This window comes from Pleurodeles waltl, chromosome 4_2 (genome assembly GCF_031143425.1).
Source record: "Pleurodeles waltl isolate 20211129_DDA chromosome 4_2, aPleWal1.hap1.20221129, whole genome shotgun sequence".
NCBI classification, from domain to species: Eukaryota; Metazoa; Chordata; class Amphibia; order Caudata; family Salamandridae; genus Pleurodeles; species Pleurodeles waltl.
Window position 1 is genome coordinate 23,581,863 of NC_090443.1, and position 19,809 is coordinate 23,601,671.

Below are 19,809 nucleotides of genomic sequence, written 5' to 3' on the forward strand. Positions count from 1 at the left end.
CAGCACCACCTTGTCAGCATGAAAAGTAGTGAAAGGTAGTTTCACACTAAGAGCCTGAAGCTCACTTACAAGTCTAGCATACGTGATGGCTGTTATAAAAACTGCCTTAAAAACTAAGAGCCTTAACGGGCAAGTATGCATAGGCTCAAACGGTGAACCCATCAAAAAAGTAAAAACTAAACTTAAATCCCACTGAGGGATTACAAACGGAGTGGGAGGAAACTTCTTTGCTAACCCTTTAAGGAACCGAAGAACTATGGGGGACTTAAATAAGGAAGGCTGGTCAGGTAGGCAAAGAAAAGTTGACAGTGACTATATATACTATTTCCCAGTCACCACTGCGCAATCCTTTCTGCGCTAAGGAAAGAGTAAACTGCAAAATATTAGATAAATAGGCCTTTAAGGTAATCAAATTGTCTCTCTCCACACCAAATAACAAATTTTGCCCATCTACCGGCATAGACACTCTTGGTGGAGTGTTGCCTGGCCGATAAGATAACATCCACCACTTATGGGGGGGGGGAGAAAAATAACTCAGATTGGCCCGTTCAATCTCCAAGCATGTAGGTGCAGGCTCTGGAGGCGTGGGTGTAGAACCTGCCCTGGAGCGAAGAGCACAGTGAAAGTTGAAGGAGGTCTGTGTACCACACCCTTCTAGGCCAATCCAGGGCTATTAATAGGACTTAGGCCCGGTCTTGGCGAATCTTCCTCAGAACTCGAGGGATTAAGGGTATGGGAGTAAACACATAAAGCAGTTGGTCGCACCAGGTCAGCTGAAACACGCCCCCCAACGCCTCCTGCATCGGACACTGGAGGCTGCAGAAAGATGGGCAGTGTGCATTCTCATGAGCAGCAAGTAGGCCTATCTGAGGTGCTCCCCACATCTGAAAGACGTGAAGAACCACGTCCAGATGGAGACGTCACTCGTGATCGGCTGAAAAGTGCTGACTGAGACTGTCCGCACGTACGTTGAGAACTCCGTACAGATGGTTTGCTACTATGCAAATCCGATGGTCCTGTGCCCAGGACCAGAGCCACAAAGCCTCTCTGCAGAGAACATACAACCCTACTTCTTCCTGCTTGTTGATGTACCACATTGTGGAGACCTTTGATCTCCAAGTCCCCCAGATGAGCTCCCCACCCTAGAGTGGAAGCATCCATTATGACTGTGGTCACCTGAGGTGGAAGACAAAACAGACTTGAGAGAGGTTGCCGTCCACAGTCCACCATCGCAGATCCACTGCAGCATCTCTGGAGATAGTTATCGACTCCTCAAGATCCTCTTTCTGTTGAAACCACTGCTTGCGGAGGCACCACTGGAGAGCCCTTATGTGCCAACGTGCGTGAGTGACCAACAGAATGCAGGAAACGAACTGACCAAGCAGACGTAAAACCTTGATGACTGAACAGCCGCTCCCTTTTGAAACATTGGAATCATTGCCTGAATGTCCTGAATCCTCTGTGAAAGAGGGTAAGCCCTTGTTGTGTCCAGTACTGCCCCTATGAACAGGAGGCGCTGAGAGGGCTCCTGGTGAGACTTGGGCACGTCTGCTGTAAAGCCCAGGCTGAACAACAACTGGGTTGTCACCTGCAAATGACGCAGCACAAATTCTGGGGACCCAGCTTTGATCAGCCAATTGTTCAGGTAAGGGAATAGAGCTACTCCCATCCCTCTGAGGTCTGCTGCAACTACTGCCATCACCTTCCTCAAGACTTGAGGTGCAGAAGTAAGACCAAAAGGAAGAACCGCAAACTGATAGTGCTGCGAAGCCACCATGAACCGCAGATACCTTCTGTGCAACTTTAGAATAGGGATATGAAAATAAGCATCCTGCAAGGTAATAGACATCATCCAGTCTTCCTTGGTCAACGCAAGAAGCACCTGTGCTAAGGTCAGCATTTTGACCTTTTCCTGCTTGAGGAACAGATTCAAAATCCTCAGATCCAGGATAGGCCTCAATTGACCATCCTTCTTGGGAATCCGGAAATACCTTGAATAGCATCCTGACCCCTTTCCTGCTCTGGAACCAACTCCACTGCACTTTTTAACAAAAGGGTGTGCACCTCCTGCTGAAGCAGCAGGTGATGCTCTTCTGATAAAAATGAATGATGGGAAGAGGGGGAGAAACTCCCAAAAGGGAAGAGCATAACCTTTTCCCACTACGCTCAACACCCAAGGGTCCAATGTTTTTAACTCCCACTCATGGAGAAAGTGTAACAGCCTTTCACCCACGGGTAGGACAAGCTGGTGAAAGGTGCAAGAACTAGGGCTGCTTCCCTGGCTGGAATCCCCCCTGCAGAGGAGGAAGGCTGCTGGATGACTCCCCACATTTTAACTCTCCCACAACCCCTATAGGACCTGTAGAGAGGGTTGGCAGGCTGTTGGATGTGGGACTGATGCCTCCCACGAAAGGACGGCCCATGGCCAAACCCTCTGAATCTGCAGAAAGGTCTGAAGGGCGTAGAAGAAGCCTGAAGGCCCAAAGATTTTGCAGTGGCTCTGCTATCCTTGAACCTTACCAAGGCCGAGTCTGCCTTTGCTCCAAATAGTCTTGCACCGTCAAATGGGAGGTCCATCAATTTAGCCTGCACATCAGAGGAAAACCCAGAACCTCTGAGCCAAGCATGCCTCCTAGTCGTAATGGAGTCCCCATGACTCTAGCAACTGAATCCGCAGTGTCCAGCCCTGACTGAATCACCTGCTTAGCTGCCACTTGACTGTCCTGCAACAGTTCTTCTTTGCAGATTGCTCCATGCACTTTGACTCCCTATCAGATGATGTTGCAGGGAGTGATCCGGGAGTTGATCTAGAAGAACAAGAAGCTTGTACCACCAAGCTTTCCGGCTTTGGGTGTTGGAGCAAAAATTGTGGATCACCTGGAGCAACTTCGTACCTTCTGGCTACAGCCTTTGAAACCACAGGTGTAGTAACCAGTTTCTTCCATATCTCTAATATGGGCTCTGTTAAAACACCATTAAATGGAAGAAGGGGCTCTGAGGAGGAAGCTGATGGATGTAAAACCTCCATCAGAATATTGGTTATTATTTCTGATGCAGGCAGTGGCAAGTCCAAAAATGTTGCCGCCTTCCTCATCACCCCATGGTATGTAGTCACTTATGCCGAGAGTTCACCTCCAGAGGATAAAAGCTCCCACTCAGGGGATGTATCCAACCCACTAGCAGAATCAAATCCGAAGGCCCAGGCATTTCTCCTTCTTCCAACTGTTGTTGTTGTTGTTCCTCTAGATACTGCTGCCCTTCCAGAAGTCTCAAGGCCATCCTTCTTGACCTCAGCTTAGACTCCAAACGTGGCATTTATAGAGAACTTGTCAAGGACGTGGCCTTTGAAGGAGAGGGCAATAATGGCGGAGGAGGGGTAGGAGGCAAATCCACACTTCGCACCGAAGAAGAGTGTTGAGATCTATCCGACGCCGGCATTGGCGCCGCTAAACATAGCATTGAGGAACAAAGATAAATCCGTTCCCGGAGCCAGAAAGGCAGGATACTTTTGTTCCCCTTGTGGTGGCTGTGCTGGATCTGGCGCTCGAGCCCCAAACTCCTGACCTTGGGAAGGTGCAGGGGAAAAGTGAGCCGTTGGACCCGCAGCCGACTCTGAGATCTTGATCAAAGTTGGCGCCGGAGATGCCTCAGGTGACTGTGGTTGGGAAGTCACAGTGGGGCTGTCTTCCCAAGTCGTGCTGCGCCGTGACCTCAACGTCGGAGAAGTCAACCGATCTCTGGATAAGCGCCGCCGTGACTCATCCAGTTGATGCCACTTCTTATGAGACCTTGATGACATGTGAGACGATGTGTCCCATGTCCTCGACCTTCGTCGACCTCTTTTCTCCTCCTTAACCTGCGATAGAAAGAGCTTTACTTCTCTCTCTTTCAGAGCCTTTGAGTTCATGTGTTGGCAGGACGAGCAACCTGCAACGTCGTGATCCAAGCTCAAACACCAGAGGCAGTTCTCATGTGGATTCGTCACAGACACATGGCGCCCGCACTCTCTATCAGGTTTAAACCCGGATTTCTTCAGTGGAGACATCCTAGCGCTACAAAATAATTCCCTAGATACAGTTGAGATACAATAGAGAGGTAGAAAACTGTTAGCGTCGAAGGTGCGGAAAAAAGGGAACCGACGTCAGCACACCGGCGCGGACTTCTTATGGGTCTGATGACGTCAGACGGAGCTGGAGCCATAAGAAAAGCTAGAAAAACATGTCTGTCGAATGCTGTCGCATTGGGAGAATTCATAAGGTGAGGAATACACAGGTAGTTGTATCCATCAGACATTTCGTTACTACCTCCCCCAGCACTAATTGGTCAAAATTAGTATGCACAGGCTTACGGCCATAAGACCGGCTGTCCACCATGAGGCTTACTGCTGCCAGGGCACAGCTTTGAAGACAGCACGCACCCCGTCACGCCCCCATCATCATGAATTCACCGTAACTTCAATCTATAGCTTGGACTGCAGATTAAATGCGATGCAGTACTCTGCAGAGGAGCGTCAGAATTATGTAGGTCACTGAAAGTCTGCCATCTTCGGACTTTCAACTGTCTCCAGCACATCACAGCACTCTCCACAGTGTGAGCAGCTATATGCAGTGAGAGTGAATCCACAGACTGCAGCTGCAGTGTCCAGGCCGAGCAGCAGGAGTTATTTTTCCAAAGTCAGTGACTCCGTTAGTAAGTCCAAGAGAACGTCAAGTTTAATGTTCCTGCTGGGGAGTGATCAGAGTTTTGTACAGTGTGTTTTGACTCCCCAGTACTGCAGAGGGTTAATGTCCCTGCTGTAAACAACGTGTATTATGTATCTCGCAGAACCTAATGTTGCTAAAGGGGGTTAATTTGGGTAGGAATGCCTTCTGATTAGAAAAGCCAACCCCAAACAGTGTGGTACATTTTAAATCCTGAGTCTGTGCTTCTGAAGACCAGACCCTTAAAATACACTACCTGGTAGTCTGACGTGAGTCCTACACCTTGCAATCCTCACTGTTTTATAAAACATTTCCTAAACTGATTTCACACGTATGATTCCTTGTCTCTCTGTATGACAGTGGTTGTAATGGAAGCTGTGGATAAAATGGTCATGGAGTACAAAAAAAGTTTGTTGCACTGGAGGCCATCTGTTGGTCCCAACAAAGTGAATAAGTAATGTCGGTCACCGTGCTGCTTATGACTGATAGTTCTGTCCAGTTGGGAAGGTGTTACTGTCGGTCTTGACTGTATGTATGTATGAACTTTAATAGTACATTGCTTATTTTAGAATGCAAGTGATAATCTGTGACAGTATTTTTTTAAATTTCACTGCATGTTTTTGCATATCTGCACAAAATGTTAATTAAGTACTGACTATGAAAGACGTTATGTTTAATATCACTGATACACAATTGTTTTACTGTACAAGTAGCTTACAAGGGCACAAGGTTAGTTCCCTTCCATTCCAGGTGTTTTGCAGCAGTTTCAAGATCTAAAGATTTTCTTGTTGCTCAGATGGGTGTAATTTACATTTATATGTTTCCCTTGTCTTCATTACTTGATTTTACTCCAGAGAAAGTGTCACTCATAGTTGATGAAATTTCACTCAAAATTACACTGAAATTATGAAAATGTCACACATAGCAATCTGAAACCTTGGCAGCCGTGGGGTTTGTAGCTTTGATCTTTACTTAAGGCACCTGGGCTGTGCAAAGATTCCTTTTTAAGTGGAACCAATAAGCAATGTAAGTTCAGAGTGAATTGTGCACTTTACAAATAAAGTTCTACCGGAAAAATGCTTACTCTATACTGCAAGTTTATAAAAGTTATCGGTAATATGCAATGATCCTTAAAGAGTTGAAACATAACCTAAACTTTGCTCAAATGAGTTAGATTAACCAGCTCCTGCGCCCAGGGAAGCAAACAATTATAAAACGAATCTGAATGAAGGGGCAATTTGTAAAGCGTTCTATTATAACATGGGAGTTCTGGCTGTGTTTTAACTCGATGGCAGGTTGACCCGTCTGTTGCAAAAGTAGCCAGAATGGCAAGGCATTTCACGGCGTCGGTGTTCAAGGAACTGACCTTTAAGTAAAGGATGACTAGTCCTATGATGTTATGCGTCTGCGTTTCCAGTATGTTTACAGAGATTTTCACTTCATCTACCATAAGAGGGCAGCAAATAGTGTGGAATGTAGAACCACTAACAGAAACCATTTTGCTTTGAAACACTGAGCAGTCATTCAAGAGCTGAAAGCGTGTTAGTACCTCTCTTTCAGACTTTGAGCCTCCAAACAAAACAAGCACTTGCAATGCACTAGGGTCTCGCATTTGTCCGAGTTACAGCTATTACCAGTTGTAAACTCCCAACCGGATTTTTCTTGCCAGGTTGAAAGAAAAAAACAGCGCGATTGCGCTGCTACCGTTCACTCGTAATGAAACCTATCGGCAAAAGTGCAATTATGTACGTAACCGGCAAAAGTGCAATTAACTATGTAACAGGGTCGATATTATGCAAAGCGCTCGACTTCTGCCAAGCGAGATCGCGCTGCGAAAATAGAGAAAAAGTAGTCCACAAACCAGACGGGAAACAGCGAGCCTCGCATGTTTTCTGTACTTGGTCGCTGCGCTTGAGGAGGGCTAACCACTGGAAACGGCATGACGTATGCGTGCCTTCCACAAATGAAAGCAAGCAGATTTTAACAGGCAAGCCCACGAATCAATGAAAGACACTGACATGACGTGGACGGGGCTCCGAGCACTTTTCTAATTCCTAAAGCGCCTTGCAAGCGATACGCAAGCGCATGCGACGCAGGCTCGACCCTAAAGAGGTCGTTAGAGCTTATTGTTAACAGTCGAATACCACCTGTATTCCGTCTGTAGCATGTCTGACATCACTGACTTCACCTCCATTTTTAAGAACTTCATGGAAGTAGGTATATATCAGTTTAAAACCTGGCTATGGCTTAGCTTCAGAAGGACGTTTGGTTTTCAAACACTTTTCGGCATACCCGCATTTCTTCAATGCCAGCAACTGAACCCAGTTGACACCTCTCTTAGTGCTTCAACACAGGAGTTAACGCAAAAATCTAGCAATTTTAATACTGCCAAAACATTAACGTGCAAATAAACTGTGTTCCTAATACTACTGACGAGGATGAGGATACACAAAATCTCTCATAACATCACTCCATAAAATGAGTGAAAAATGTCCAGTACATCTTGGTATTGAGAAACACGACGAGGGAGACCAGCCATCTTGGCTGCTTGACATTGTGCTGCCTGAATGGAAATGATGAAAAACTAAAATAGGAGATCAAGCCAGTATGATCAGGGTAGATCAAAAATATATATTTCTATTCAACCTGCCCTCTGGATCTCGGTGATAAGGGATAAAAAGAGCAGACTAAAATTCAGGTACACACATGGATCACTGTTTGCAACTGACAAACCTATATTATCATTACCACTGAAGAATAAGCTACTTACCTTTGATCAGTGCTTTAAATGGAAAAATAGAAGTGCAGGTACTCTGTACCAGAGTACCTGCTTGTTTCTGAGAAGTGCCGGTACTCTCCAATTAAAAGTATTACGTTTTTCTTGAGATGTGCCGGTACTCTCCCTCTCAAAATAAAAAAGTGCCGGTACTCAGTACCGGAGAGTACCGGCCCATTTAAAGCACTGCCTTTGATAATGACTTATTGGTACAGACTATGGCCCTCATTATGACACTGGCGGTAAGTCCTGCTTACCACTGTGCCGACTGCCGCCAACATACTGCCGCCACGGCGGTTACCGCTACCCATATTATGACCCACACATGGCAATTCGTCACTATACAGACACACACACAAGTCCGCCAGAACAAAGGTCAGTGATAAACAGGCGTATCCAAACCCACACCGTTACGCCAACAGAACTACGCCCCATCACATTCTGACCCACAAATCACCGCAGAGGATATTCAACCGCGGTAAACCATTGGTGGTACATACTGCCGCGCTCATAATACACACACTCAAACAAAACAACATTACATTGGACAATTCAAACTACACACACCCAACACACATACACACACCACACCCACACACCACTATAAAACACACACCCACATTACCCACAACCCTTTACGACTAAAAAAAATTGGCAACTGAGAGACCCACCAAGAGCACCCACAGATCAGAGCCACAGAACACCATCACCCATACACCATCCACGCACCTTACAGCACACACCCCAGCACATCACCCCACACACCCTCACACACACCACTCACACTACACCCATGGCACCACAAAGACACCCCAGGTTCTCAAAGGAGGAGCTAAGGGTCATGGTGGAGGAAATCATCCGGGTAGAGCAGGAGGACTGCATTCTGGTAAGTCAAATCTCTATAACTATCACCTCCCCACCTGCATGCCACCACATACCCCCACCACATACCCCCACCCCATGCTCACCCCCATCACTCCACCACCTCACATACACCCCACCATCACATCCCACCAATCCCAATACCAAGCCCCCAATGCACCACCAATGCATGGACATCACTCACAGCCCTGCATTGACAGCAATCACTAAAGCATGCACATTAGAGACAATCACCAAGCCCACAAAATCACTACTCACACAAGGCAAAGGTTACAGGGCAATCACAACCATACAGGGCAACACACCCATGCACAAGTTGTCACACACAGAAACAATAACACTGCATTTACATCCCCACAGGTCCCCACCCAACGTCACCGGAGAGGAGGTGCCAGAAACATCCAGTTCGTTCCTCCCCTCCCCCCCCCCTCACAGTGATGACAGCAGCTCTGGTCGCCTGGATCTGGATGACCAACCTGGCCCATCAGGGATCTCCGGACAGGCGGTTACCCAGGCACAGCCCCATACGACCACAGAGCCTCCCCTCTCAGGAAACACTACCACAGCACCCACCCAGCGGGCCCATACCTCTGTCTCCAGGACTCAAGAATCAGCAGTGTGTCCACCACTACAGGGACCCCAGGGCACACCACAAACACAGGACAATCAGGGACCTGGGGTCAGTGGCAGTGGGTACACGGTTCAGGGGACAGAGGCACAGGACAACAGGGAAGCTGGGAGGACTGCTGTGCGACAGGGGGAGGACAGGCCCATGGAACTAAATCTCCAGGAGTCACTCACCAACATCCTGGGAGCATACCACCATTCCCAGGAGACGATGGGCCAGATACTGGACAATTTGCAGGAGACCCAGCGGCTGCAGTAGGGACAGTGCCTGGGGATCAGGGAGGACCTGAAGGACATCCACACCACCCTGGTCACCACTGCAAGGGTGCTGGCAGACATGGCCAACACCATGAGGGAGGCAGTGGCACACCACTGGGCCCGACACTAGCCACACCAATAAACAGCCCTCCACCTCCGCTAGTCGACAGGAGGTACCGCTACAGGAACAACAGGCACCAGCACCCCCCCCCCACCCCCCCTGCAGAAGGAGAACCACCCCGCAAACGGTCCCTGCGATCCAGGCAGAAGCCAGAGAACATTGCCAAGACCCTCACCAGGAAATAAGACTCTCCTGATTGTCACCCTTGTATCCCACTCTGTCCACCTTGAACTGCCTTGCTCCCCCTTCCTATGCCCCCTTGGGCAATGCACCTGTGATACAAATAGACTGGGCTCTATCCTGGACTTTCCTCCACACTCACTCCAGCCCATTGCACATACCCCTCTACTTATTAGCACATAAAAAATAAACACCCTTTGAAAAAAATGCAAGTATGGAGTATGTCAAATGATTTAACTATGTATTTGTTTAACAAGGTTTAAACACTGCAATAGAACTGTCCAGTAATGTATACATAGGAATGACCTGTAGTTGGCTGCAGTCAACACACCAGGTGCCAGAGTGGGCCACAGATATCTGAAAATAGAGGAGCCAAAGGGTACAGTAAGTGGCCAGAGAATTGGGAGAATCTGCCTGCCTTGTACAATGTCAAATACAAAACTGTCAACGCAAAGTGAAGTTACAGTGTCTTACCTGTGTGTCATTGGAAGTACTGTCGTATAATAGCTGTTCTGTTGTCTTCATCCTCTGCCTCCTCATCTTCACTATCCACAGGGTCCACTACTGCCACACGCCCATCTCCAGCCTCATCCTCCTGCAGAAAAGGCACCTGGTTATGCAACATGCAGCATTCCACGATTATCTGGCACTCCTTCTTTGGGGAGTAGTACAGGGATCCACCTGTTAGATGGAGGCAACGAAACCTGGCCTTCAGGAGTCCAAATTTCCTCTCTATTAGTCTCCTGTTCAGTAGCCATGAGAGGTTGGGGTAACCAGAGTCACCTGCAAATAGCGAGGGACAACTGTTAGACACACACTAACCCTTAGGCCCCACACCATACCCATACAAAAACATACACTGGGTGGGAACCAGGGCTCACCTATCGGCCACACTCAGTGCCTCTGGAGCTGAGCCATGGGATGCTGCTATTCCTCAGGATATAGGCATCATGCACAGAGCCAGGATACTTTGCATTGACATGGGAGATGTACTGGTCCATCAGACCCACTATCTGCACATTCACAGAGTGAAAGCTCCAGCGCTTTCTGAACACCTGTTCATTTCTCCCCATGGGGGAGGGGGGTGGTGGAGTGGGGGAGGGGGGGTACAAATGCAATATGTGTACCATCAGTAGCCCCAATAATGTTGGGGATATGTCCCATTGCATAGAAGTCAGCTTTCACTGTGGCCAAATCTTCCACCTGGGGGAAAACAATGTAGCTGTGCATGTGTTTGATCAGGGCAGACAACACTCTGGTCAGCACTATTGAGAACACTAGTTGAGACATTCCAGCTGCCAAGCCCACTGTCACTTGGAAGGAGCCACTTGCCAGGAAATGGAGCAAAGATAGGACTTGCACAAGAGGGGGTATCCCGGTGGGCTGACGGATAGCAGATATCAGGTCAGGCTCCAATTGGGCACACAGCTCTGTGACTGTGGCCCTGTCCAGTCTATAGGAGAGGATGATGTGCCTGTCCTCCATTGTTGCCAAGTCCATCAGGGGTGTGTACACGGGGGATGTCTCCATCTCCTATTCATCCGTGGCGGTTGTAATCTAGGGGGCAAAACGGGGAGCAGCTGGTCAGTATACCACATTTCCATACACTACACTGCATTGCATGTTGTGACTGTAACAGTACGTTGTTGTATAGGCCCAAATGGTGCCTATGTGTACTGTGACAAAGTTATGTGCCATGGCCTGCCCCCCCGCTCCCTTCCCCCCCTGAAATGGTGTCTGCCTGTCCTGTGTGGATGGACATGTGGAAATTATGTAATGCCGCTGATGCTGTGAGCCGTTGCGGGAGGCGGTCGAGTACCACCGTGCAACTCCTCATTGGATGTCATTTGGCCCTATGGGTTACAGTGGCCAATGGTGATGTACGTCGGCACTGACGGTACGCACCACCGTGGACATGACCGCCATTTTCTATCTGTTCACTCACTTGCTACCTGACCTTCAACAGGAGAGGACCTACACTGCAAGTGCTGCTGTGACCTGTGTCTGGAACCGACCATGGCTCGTGTCACTAGGGAAAGGGCCCCTGCCTTCACCGCTGTGGATTTGGAGAGACTGGTGGATGGGGTCCTACCCCAGTACCGAATGCTGTATGGGCCTCCAGACCAACAAGTGAGTACACTGTGAGCACGATGCAAGGGGCATGGATGCATGGAGTGCTGTGTGTGAGGGCCTCGTGTAGGGGGGTGGGGTTGGTGGAAGGGTTCTGGGCAGCCTGCTGCATGTATGGTGGGCAATGTCTTTGCGTAAGGGGATGTGAGGGCTATGGTGGGCCATGAGTGTAACAGGCCGGACGGTATGACAGATACCTTTTTCTACGTTTCTTTTTCTGCAGGTCAGCGTTTATCCAAAAAAGGGTATATGGCGTGCCATCGCCAAGGACGTGCGGACCCTGGGGGTCCACAGCAGGCAGAGCACCCACTGTTGGAAACGGCGGGAGGGCCTGAGACGCTGGGCATGGAAGACGTTGGAAGGTCAGCTGGGGATGGTCTCCCAATGAGGAAGGGGTGCCCGTCGAACCCTGACCCCCCTGATGGCCTGCATACTGGCGGTGGCCTATCCTAAGCTGGATGGGCGTTTCAGGGCATCACAGCAGCGTCTAGGAAGGAGGCACCACCCACTGTGACATGGAAGGGCAAGGAGCAATCCCCGGCTGCTGACAGAAAGGGCAAGGGGGCTGCACCAGCAAGCAGGAAGGACAGGGACTCATTCGGAGCCCCCACCACCAACCATGGTGGTTCAGCCGTCCGAGACTGCAGGGGAAGGGCTGGAGCCTCCCCCCACCACTGCCTGCACCGCCAGCAGTACCACTGCCAGCAGCAGCAGCCCCAGTGGGCAGCCGTCCGAGGCTGCAGGGGAAGGGCTGGAGCCTCCCCCCACCACTGTCTGCACCGCCACCAGCACCACTGCCAGAAGCAGCAGCCCCAGTGGGCAGCCGACCGAGGCTGCAGGGGAAGGGCTGGAGCCTCCCCCCATCACTGCCTGCACTGCCACCAGCAGCACCACTGCCAGCAGCAGCAGCCCCAGTGGGCAGCCATCCGAGGCTGCAGGGGAAGGGCTGGTGCCTCCCCCCGCCACTGCCCGCACCGCCACTAGCACCACTGCCAGCAGCTGCAGTCCCAGGGGGCACCCGTCCAAAAGCTGCAGGGGAAGGGCTGGAGCCTCCCCCCACCACTGCCAGCCCTGACACCAGCCCCGCCACTGCCACCACTGAGCAGCTGTCACCGCCGGCGGGCAGTGTGTGGTCCTGTCTCCATGGGCTGTAGTGCGTCCTGGCCCCTGCAAATCCTGTAGGTGTGACACCCAGGTGAGAGACTGTGACCTTGCACTCCCCAAGATCTGCATCACAGGGCACAAAGCCCCCTTCAGAACCCGTGGATAAGCCATCCACTCACCCCATCTTTGCCAGGATGAAGCACATTGGGCACAAGGCCCCCTCCAGAACCAGTGGAAGAAGCCATCCACTCACCCTATCCTTGCCAGGATGAAGTACACTGGGCACAATGCCCCCTCCAGAACCAGTGAAAGAAGCCATCCACTCACCCCATCTTTGCCAGGATGACGCACACTGGGCACAAGGCCCCCTCCAGAACCAGTGGAAAAAGCCATCCACTCACCCTATCCTTGCCAGGATGAAGCACAATGGGCACAAGGCCCCCTCCAGAACCAGTGGAAGAAGCCATCCACCCACCCTATCCTTGCCAGGATGAAGCACACTGGGCACAAGCCCCCTCCAGAACCAGTGGAGAAGCCATCCACTCACCCGCTCCTTTCCAGGATGAAGCACACTGGGCACAAGGCCCCCTCCAGAACGAGTGGAGAAGCCATCCACTCACCCCCTTCCTTGCCAGGATGAAGCACACTGGGCACAAGGGCCCCTCCAGAACCAGTGGAGAAGCCATCCACACACCCCTTCCTTTCCAGGATGAAGCACACTGGGCACAAGGCCCCCTCCAGAACCAGTGGGCAAAACACCCCACTTGAGAGACAGTGGCTTTGCACTCCCCAGGACCAAGCAGTGGGCAAACCACCCACTACAGAGACTGTGGCTTTGCACTCCCCAGGACCAAGCAGTGGGCAAACCACCCACTAAAGAGACTGTGGCCTTGCACTCTCCAGCACCAAGCAGTGGGCAAACCACCCACTTGAGAGACTGTGGCCTTGCACTCCCCAGTACCAAGCATTGGGCAAACCACCCATTTGAGAGACTGTGGCTTTGCACTCCCCAGGACATTGCACAGGGCATGTAGCCCCCTCCAGGACCAGCAGTGTTGCACCATTTTCCGGCTGAGGTGCCCCCCCACCTCCCGTTCCCCATCCCCCTTGGGTGCCTGTGATTTTCTCAGCCTGATGCCCCTGCAGTGTTCTCTCTGTTTTGTTGCAGGAGTCAAGTGGGGCCTTGGCCTATGTGATGTGGCCCTGTGGCCCACGGACATTGAGGACTAGGCAGTGTCCCTCCATTTGTATATATGTATATACTGTTTTGATTTTGAAGCACAATTTTCTATTATTTTATCTTATTACACTCAGTTTAATCAATTCCTTTTGTCCTTGCATTATTCCTGAGGGGTACGGGGTGTATATGTAATGTTACTCCATCTGTTTGTGTGTATGGTGTTGGGGGTGTTGTGTATTGCGTGTGTGTGTGTGTCACTCTCTTTTTCCTCCCCCCTCCCTTGTGTGCTAGGCTTCAGTACTCACCTTGGTCATCTTCGCCGGTATTGCTGTTCGTAGTGCATGAGGAGGTCTACAAGCATGGGAAAGATGTGCAACTCGGGCTTCATGGCATTGTGGTTCTTCCTTGAGTCTCCAGAGGTAAGTCCTTTGTCCTCCGTGTACTGTTTCCGCAGTGCTTTTGATGTCATTGGTACCGCCCCTGAAAAGGTGGTGGATATGCCTGTTGTAATATAGTGGGCAGTACATTGTCTTCCACCTGGCTGTTGGCGGTTACCGCCGCAGTGCTTGTTGCTACCGCTGTGGCGGTCGATGTGTTAAAGTGGCTGTCTCTGTGGGCGGTTTCCGCCGTGGTCATAATTCCTTTTTTTTTTTACCACCGGCCTGTTGGCGGTACTACCGCCGCTTTATCACCGACCGCCAGGGTTGTACTGAGGGCCTATATCTAGCCACAGATTCCTTACCTTGAAATTCAGCTTGCCAGTAGGTGGCTCCTTGTAGGCGTCGTCTGTGCCAGAAGTGGTAACTATATAGGCACCACCTTAGTGAGCTGACGTCAGTTATTTTCATGGCCAACGCCAGGAGCACAGAGTCACGATGAGTACGGACCACTGGTGTGAAAAAGACTAAGGCCCTAAAAAGGATGTCCTTTACACCTTAACCAGTTTACAAAGCAGGGAGGATTGGTAAGGAATCTAGATAGAGTTTCTACCAGATAAAGCATTACCGAAGTTAAGTAACTTGTTCATCCGATAAAGACTTCTAGCTGCAGATTACTTACCTTAGGATAGATACTCAAGCAAAACCTCTCCTGAGGAGGGTCTGCGAACCCTATTAGATAAAAAAATCCCGCAGGACCAAGCAGGCAAAGTGCCTGTCACGACCGGACCTGACTGTTCAGGCAGTAATGTTTTGTGAACAACAAGTAGAGTGCACTATTCCAGGAAAGAGGGGGGGGGGGGGGGGGGGTTAGTTACAGGGAACCCAAAGGTTTAGGAGCAAGAGCCCTCACACACCCAATAGGGTGTCATGCTTCATCATTGGAAGATGCTCCTCGTCAGACCGGCACTGCAATGTCTGACGGGCTCCCCAAAACGGGGGCTCTTTGCCGGAGATCTTTTGTACAGGTAGCCAAGGAAAGGGTGTCTAGGCAGACTTGGGTCAAAAAGCAGGAGAGAGAAGATTAAAATTGGTTCTAAACCTCAATGTTTAGGTAATTTACTAACAGAAATCTGGGGTCTAGACCAAGATTAAAAACAACGTGAAAGTGTCCATGTGAGATATAATGCTCAACCACTTTCTGCAAATGAGTCAGGGCGAGAAAATTGTCACTAGGCTTCAAGACTAGGGTCAACATGTTTCGCGTCTAGTGGTCCGAGGGGATCCAATGACGCTTCATCAGGACCAAAAAGAAAAAGAGCCTTCTCCTGAGAAAAACTGAAAAAACAACCCTGTAGGTTTCTATGAAAGGACAAAGTAAGGTTAGGTTAACCTTCAAGAAACTTACATTGAAGCCTATTGTCCGTCCGGTCAATTAAACATACTGTCACCCTGTAAAAAAAGATTATTAGATAAGGAAAAAGGGTGTGTTATAAATTCAAACATAACACGTGTTTAAAAAAGTGTACACATGAATGTGGAGACCATCACGCACACTCAAAAGAATTATATTTAAGGCTTACCATCCCAAATTAAGGACAAGGCTCCCTGGGAAGAGGAGGCCTAAGACTGAGCGAGCAAGTAAACTAAGTGAGCAAGCTTGACTCACTATAACGGGTTTTGGGGTGTTACCCAACATACACATTTTAAAAAAAGAGGAACAAATTGCATAGAAACAAGGTTGCAAATACACATCCTATTGGTTCATGCTGCAATGTTACTACTAAACTAGATGGAGCTTGCAAGATCAGGGGATGCTTAGGCCTCATACAGCAGTTAAGATAATATTCTAGAAAGCTTTAACACCATAGATAAAAAATGCCTCCCTACAAGTCATGAATTAATAGCAATAGCAGTAAGTGCTCTCTGGTACCAAGCAGTCAAAATCATAAATGGGCCTCGCTATTTCTTTTTGTTGTTGTTGCTTTTATTAAATTTATTAGAGTAGAATCATTGCATACAGCCACAGGACAGCAAGTGTGCCAATACTACAGCATAGTTGCAAACAATAGGGTAAGGCGCTTACACAGACATGTTGGAAAGGTCTCAAATTCCACCCCCAGCCCTTCATACACATACAGAAGTCAGTCCGTCCCCATTGACATATCGAAAATAGCATTTAGTAAGGCAGTAAAACAACATCATGTGCAATAGCCACCAAGTACCGGCCCCTGCAATTGGAGCCCTTAGCACATCATTCAACAATAGCAATGCTTCAAGCTCCAAATCACCTGACTCACTAAGTTCTCTGACCAGTCTCCCATCCTATACTCAAGGGCCCCTGTAACATCTGGAGCTATACCCTCTCCATGTAAGTAGACCCTATATGGTCCCTATATATCACGAGGTTTACAGCTACTGGGCTGGAGCTCTCTGTATACATGAGAATGCGTGCTCCAATACACCATGTCACTAGGCCACTCCTTGAGCTTTGGCCCCAGTCCTCTGGCCCAACAGATGGCAACCCTATCCCAGTCCAACAATAGGCCCATAGCTACTATCTTCCTATACGCTCTTGGCACTGATTTATTGTAGCCTAATAATGCAAACATAGGATCTCTACGTAGAGCACTCTCTATTATGTCTTCCAAGGCAATAAACGCCTCCTCCCAGAATCCCAGGCGATGTGTGCAACTCCTGCCTCGACCTGCCCACAGCACCAGCATTTTGCACGGTCACAAAGACCATAGCGAGCAAAGTGGGTCGGCGTGTATTACACCCTATTGATATATTTAAAATGGATCAAACGGTACCTGCCATTAAAGGAAATTGACTGCATGAGTGAACAGCGATATTGCCACTGTTCATCTGAGATGGTAATTTGGAGGTCCCGCTGCCACTCCAGTAGTGGCACAGATGAGGTTTAGGATTCTCCTGCAAGTATGCAGGAAGTCTAGTCACTAAGCTGGCAGGCAGGTAGCCTTTAGCAGATATGCCACAGCTGGCAACTCCGGAGGTTCCAGAAGGTTGTTGCCCTGCAATTTGTGCATAGCTTGTCTGGCTCTAAAATAATGGGACCTGGACAAGACGGTAGGCAGCTCTATGTTCTGCGTGACCTGAGTCCAACCTTTCATTGACCCATCAGTAAAGAAGTCTCCCATACAGTGTATGCTCAAGAACTCGAATGCCTGCCTCGCGCCCCGTGCCAGCCCTAACTGAAACAACAGATACCAGGCCACTTGAGTGTGTGGGTATATAGCAGCGTGCCCCCTTGCCGATCTAGAATACTACACCATGCACATATCGTGCTGTGTATGGAATCCAATCCTCCGTACCGTAGAGTCGGCCTACAAAACAGGGCATGGGAAAGCATGAGAGGGGCTACCAATACGCTCTTGAGCTGTAATTGGAGGAGATCTGATGCGCCATGCAGCCAGTAGTGCGCAAAACTACTCTGTGTGGCAAGGTACTAGGCCTCCAGATCCGGAGCATTCAACCCCCCATATCATAGGACAGAGTGAGGATCATAGGGTCCCACTATACCCTAGGCCCAAGCCAGTCTTGTCATTGTCCGCAGCTTGTTCCAGAACATACGGGGCAATAGAAGCGGTATATTTAAAAACATGAATAACAGACAAGGGAACACTATCATTTTCATGAGTGCCACCCGACCAGCAAGCGAGAGCAGCAACTTAATCCAGCGCTCAATGTCTCAGGCAATCTGCATTCTTCCACTCTGTAATTTTCTTGCAGCACAATTGCAGCATCAGTGTGCACCTGGATCCCCAGATAACGAATGGGGTATGTGATCCATTCCAGGGGGTAGTCCACTGTCACCTGAGTTGTCGCAGGGGTGAGTAGCATAATAGTGGACTTATCCCAATTGATATGTAACCCTGAGTGGCTCCTAAACAATGTCACCACCCGGAGAACTGGCACCAAGTTACAAGACGGTTCCTGAATATAGAGCAATGTGTCTTCCAGCATTGGATGAGATTATCAACCTATGCCCAGGATAGAAGAGTCCCCGGTGTGAGTGGTTCTCGTAATGCATATGCGAGGGGTTCTGCCACCAAGGCATTTAGCAGAATAGATCGAGTGCCCCTAGCAATAACAATAGGCTCAGAGACTGCACCATTGATTAGTGTTCGTGCTGTGGGACATTTATCAACTGCAGAAATACATCCCCAACACCTATACAGTGCAGCCCTCATAAAGTTCTAGACCATTGAGTCAAAAGCCTTATCTATATCAATAAAAACCGCCACCACCCGTACCTCAGGAGCAAGACTCTGCACTACCCCAAAAAACTTGCGGAGATTGTACGTGTGAGAGCGGCCGGGTACAAAGCCCATCTGCTCTGGACCAACCATGGTTGGTGAACACCATGCCAGACAATTGGCAAGGATTTTAGCAAAATGCTTTGTACACATTTAATAGGGACAGCGGTCTATAAGAGGAACAGGCATCAGCCAGCTTTCCAGGCTTCAGGATCGTGATGAGGAGGGCTTCCCTCATAGTCTGTGGCACAATCCCATCCGAAGCCATTTCAGTAAACAAAGTAACAAAGTGAGGTATCAGCATATCCTGACAAGCCTTACAGAAGGCTACCATGAGGCCATCTGTGGCTGGAGCCTTACCCGAAGGCATGTTTTTGAGTGCCTCACGAATCTCTCCTGGGATCAGCGGAGCGAGCAGGCTTCCTCTTTGCTCATTCGTGAGCCACTTCATTGCTATAGGAGCAAAATAGTCGCCTATCTCCACATCAACTGTGCTGAGCTGTGCCATGTATAAATTCAAGCAGTACCTACAGAAGCGCTGTGGTATTGTGCAGAGTCATGCCCCATTTATCCTGTATCTCTAGGATAGTGGCATCATCCATGCAAGGACGAACCGCTGCTACCGATGTGGCCATTGGACGTTCGTCCTTGCCATATCTACGTGCCATAGCATACTTCCCAACATGTTCCACTGCGCGCTGTGAATGCTCATGATATTCAACAACTGCTGGTCCCCCGTCGTCCTGTGCAGCTGCTCCAAGGCAGCCAGTTCCATTTGAAGCTTTGTTAGAGTGCGTTAGATAGTGTAGTACCCCTGCATGTTTACCAATTGTTACACCTCAAATATAAACTTTAAACGTTTCCCATACAGTAGCAAATTTATCAACTGTGCCAATATGATTACAAAAGATTTCCCAGATGGTTTGGCGCGGATCCTCTCTAAATGCCACATCAAGCAAGAAGAACGGCGGGAACCGCCAAGTATAAGGGACCTATGCAGGGATGTGAGCTTTAACTCTAATACCATCGGGGAGTGGTCCGAATATGTATGCAGCAGAAGTTCACAACACTGCACTCACGGGACAAACTCCCGTAGCAGTAGCCAAAAGTCTATTCGCGTATGTATGTCAAGTTGCAATGAGTAGTGAGTATAGCCATCTCCCCCAGCCCCCTATAATTCGCCACCTGTCCACC

The 19,809-nt window shown here is 49.3% G+C and overlaps 1 protein-coding gene across 1 annotated transcript in view; it reads right to left on the reverse strand.

Moving 5' to 3' along the window:
* The window catches only part of LOC138294069 (adenylate kinase isoenzyme 1-like), a 381,272-nt gene extending 374,659 nt beyond the window's left edge, over positions 1-6,613 (reverse strand). The window contains exon 1 of the mRNA XM_069233309.1: positions 6,562-6,613. The gene's annotated coding sequence lies outside the window, so the exon portion shown is untranslated. The remainder of the gene's footprint in view (positions 1-6,561) is intronic.
* Positions 6,614-19,809: the final 13,196 nt, after the last annotated feature.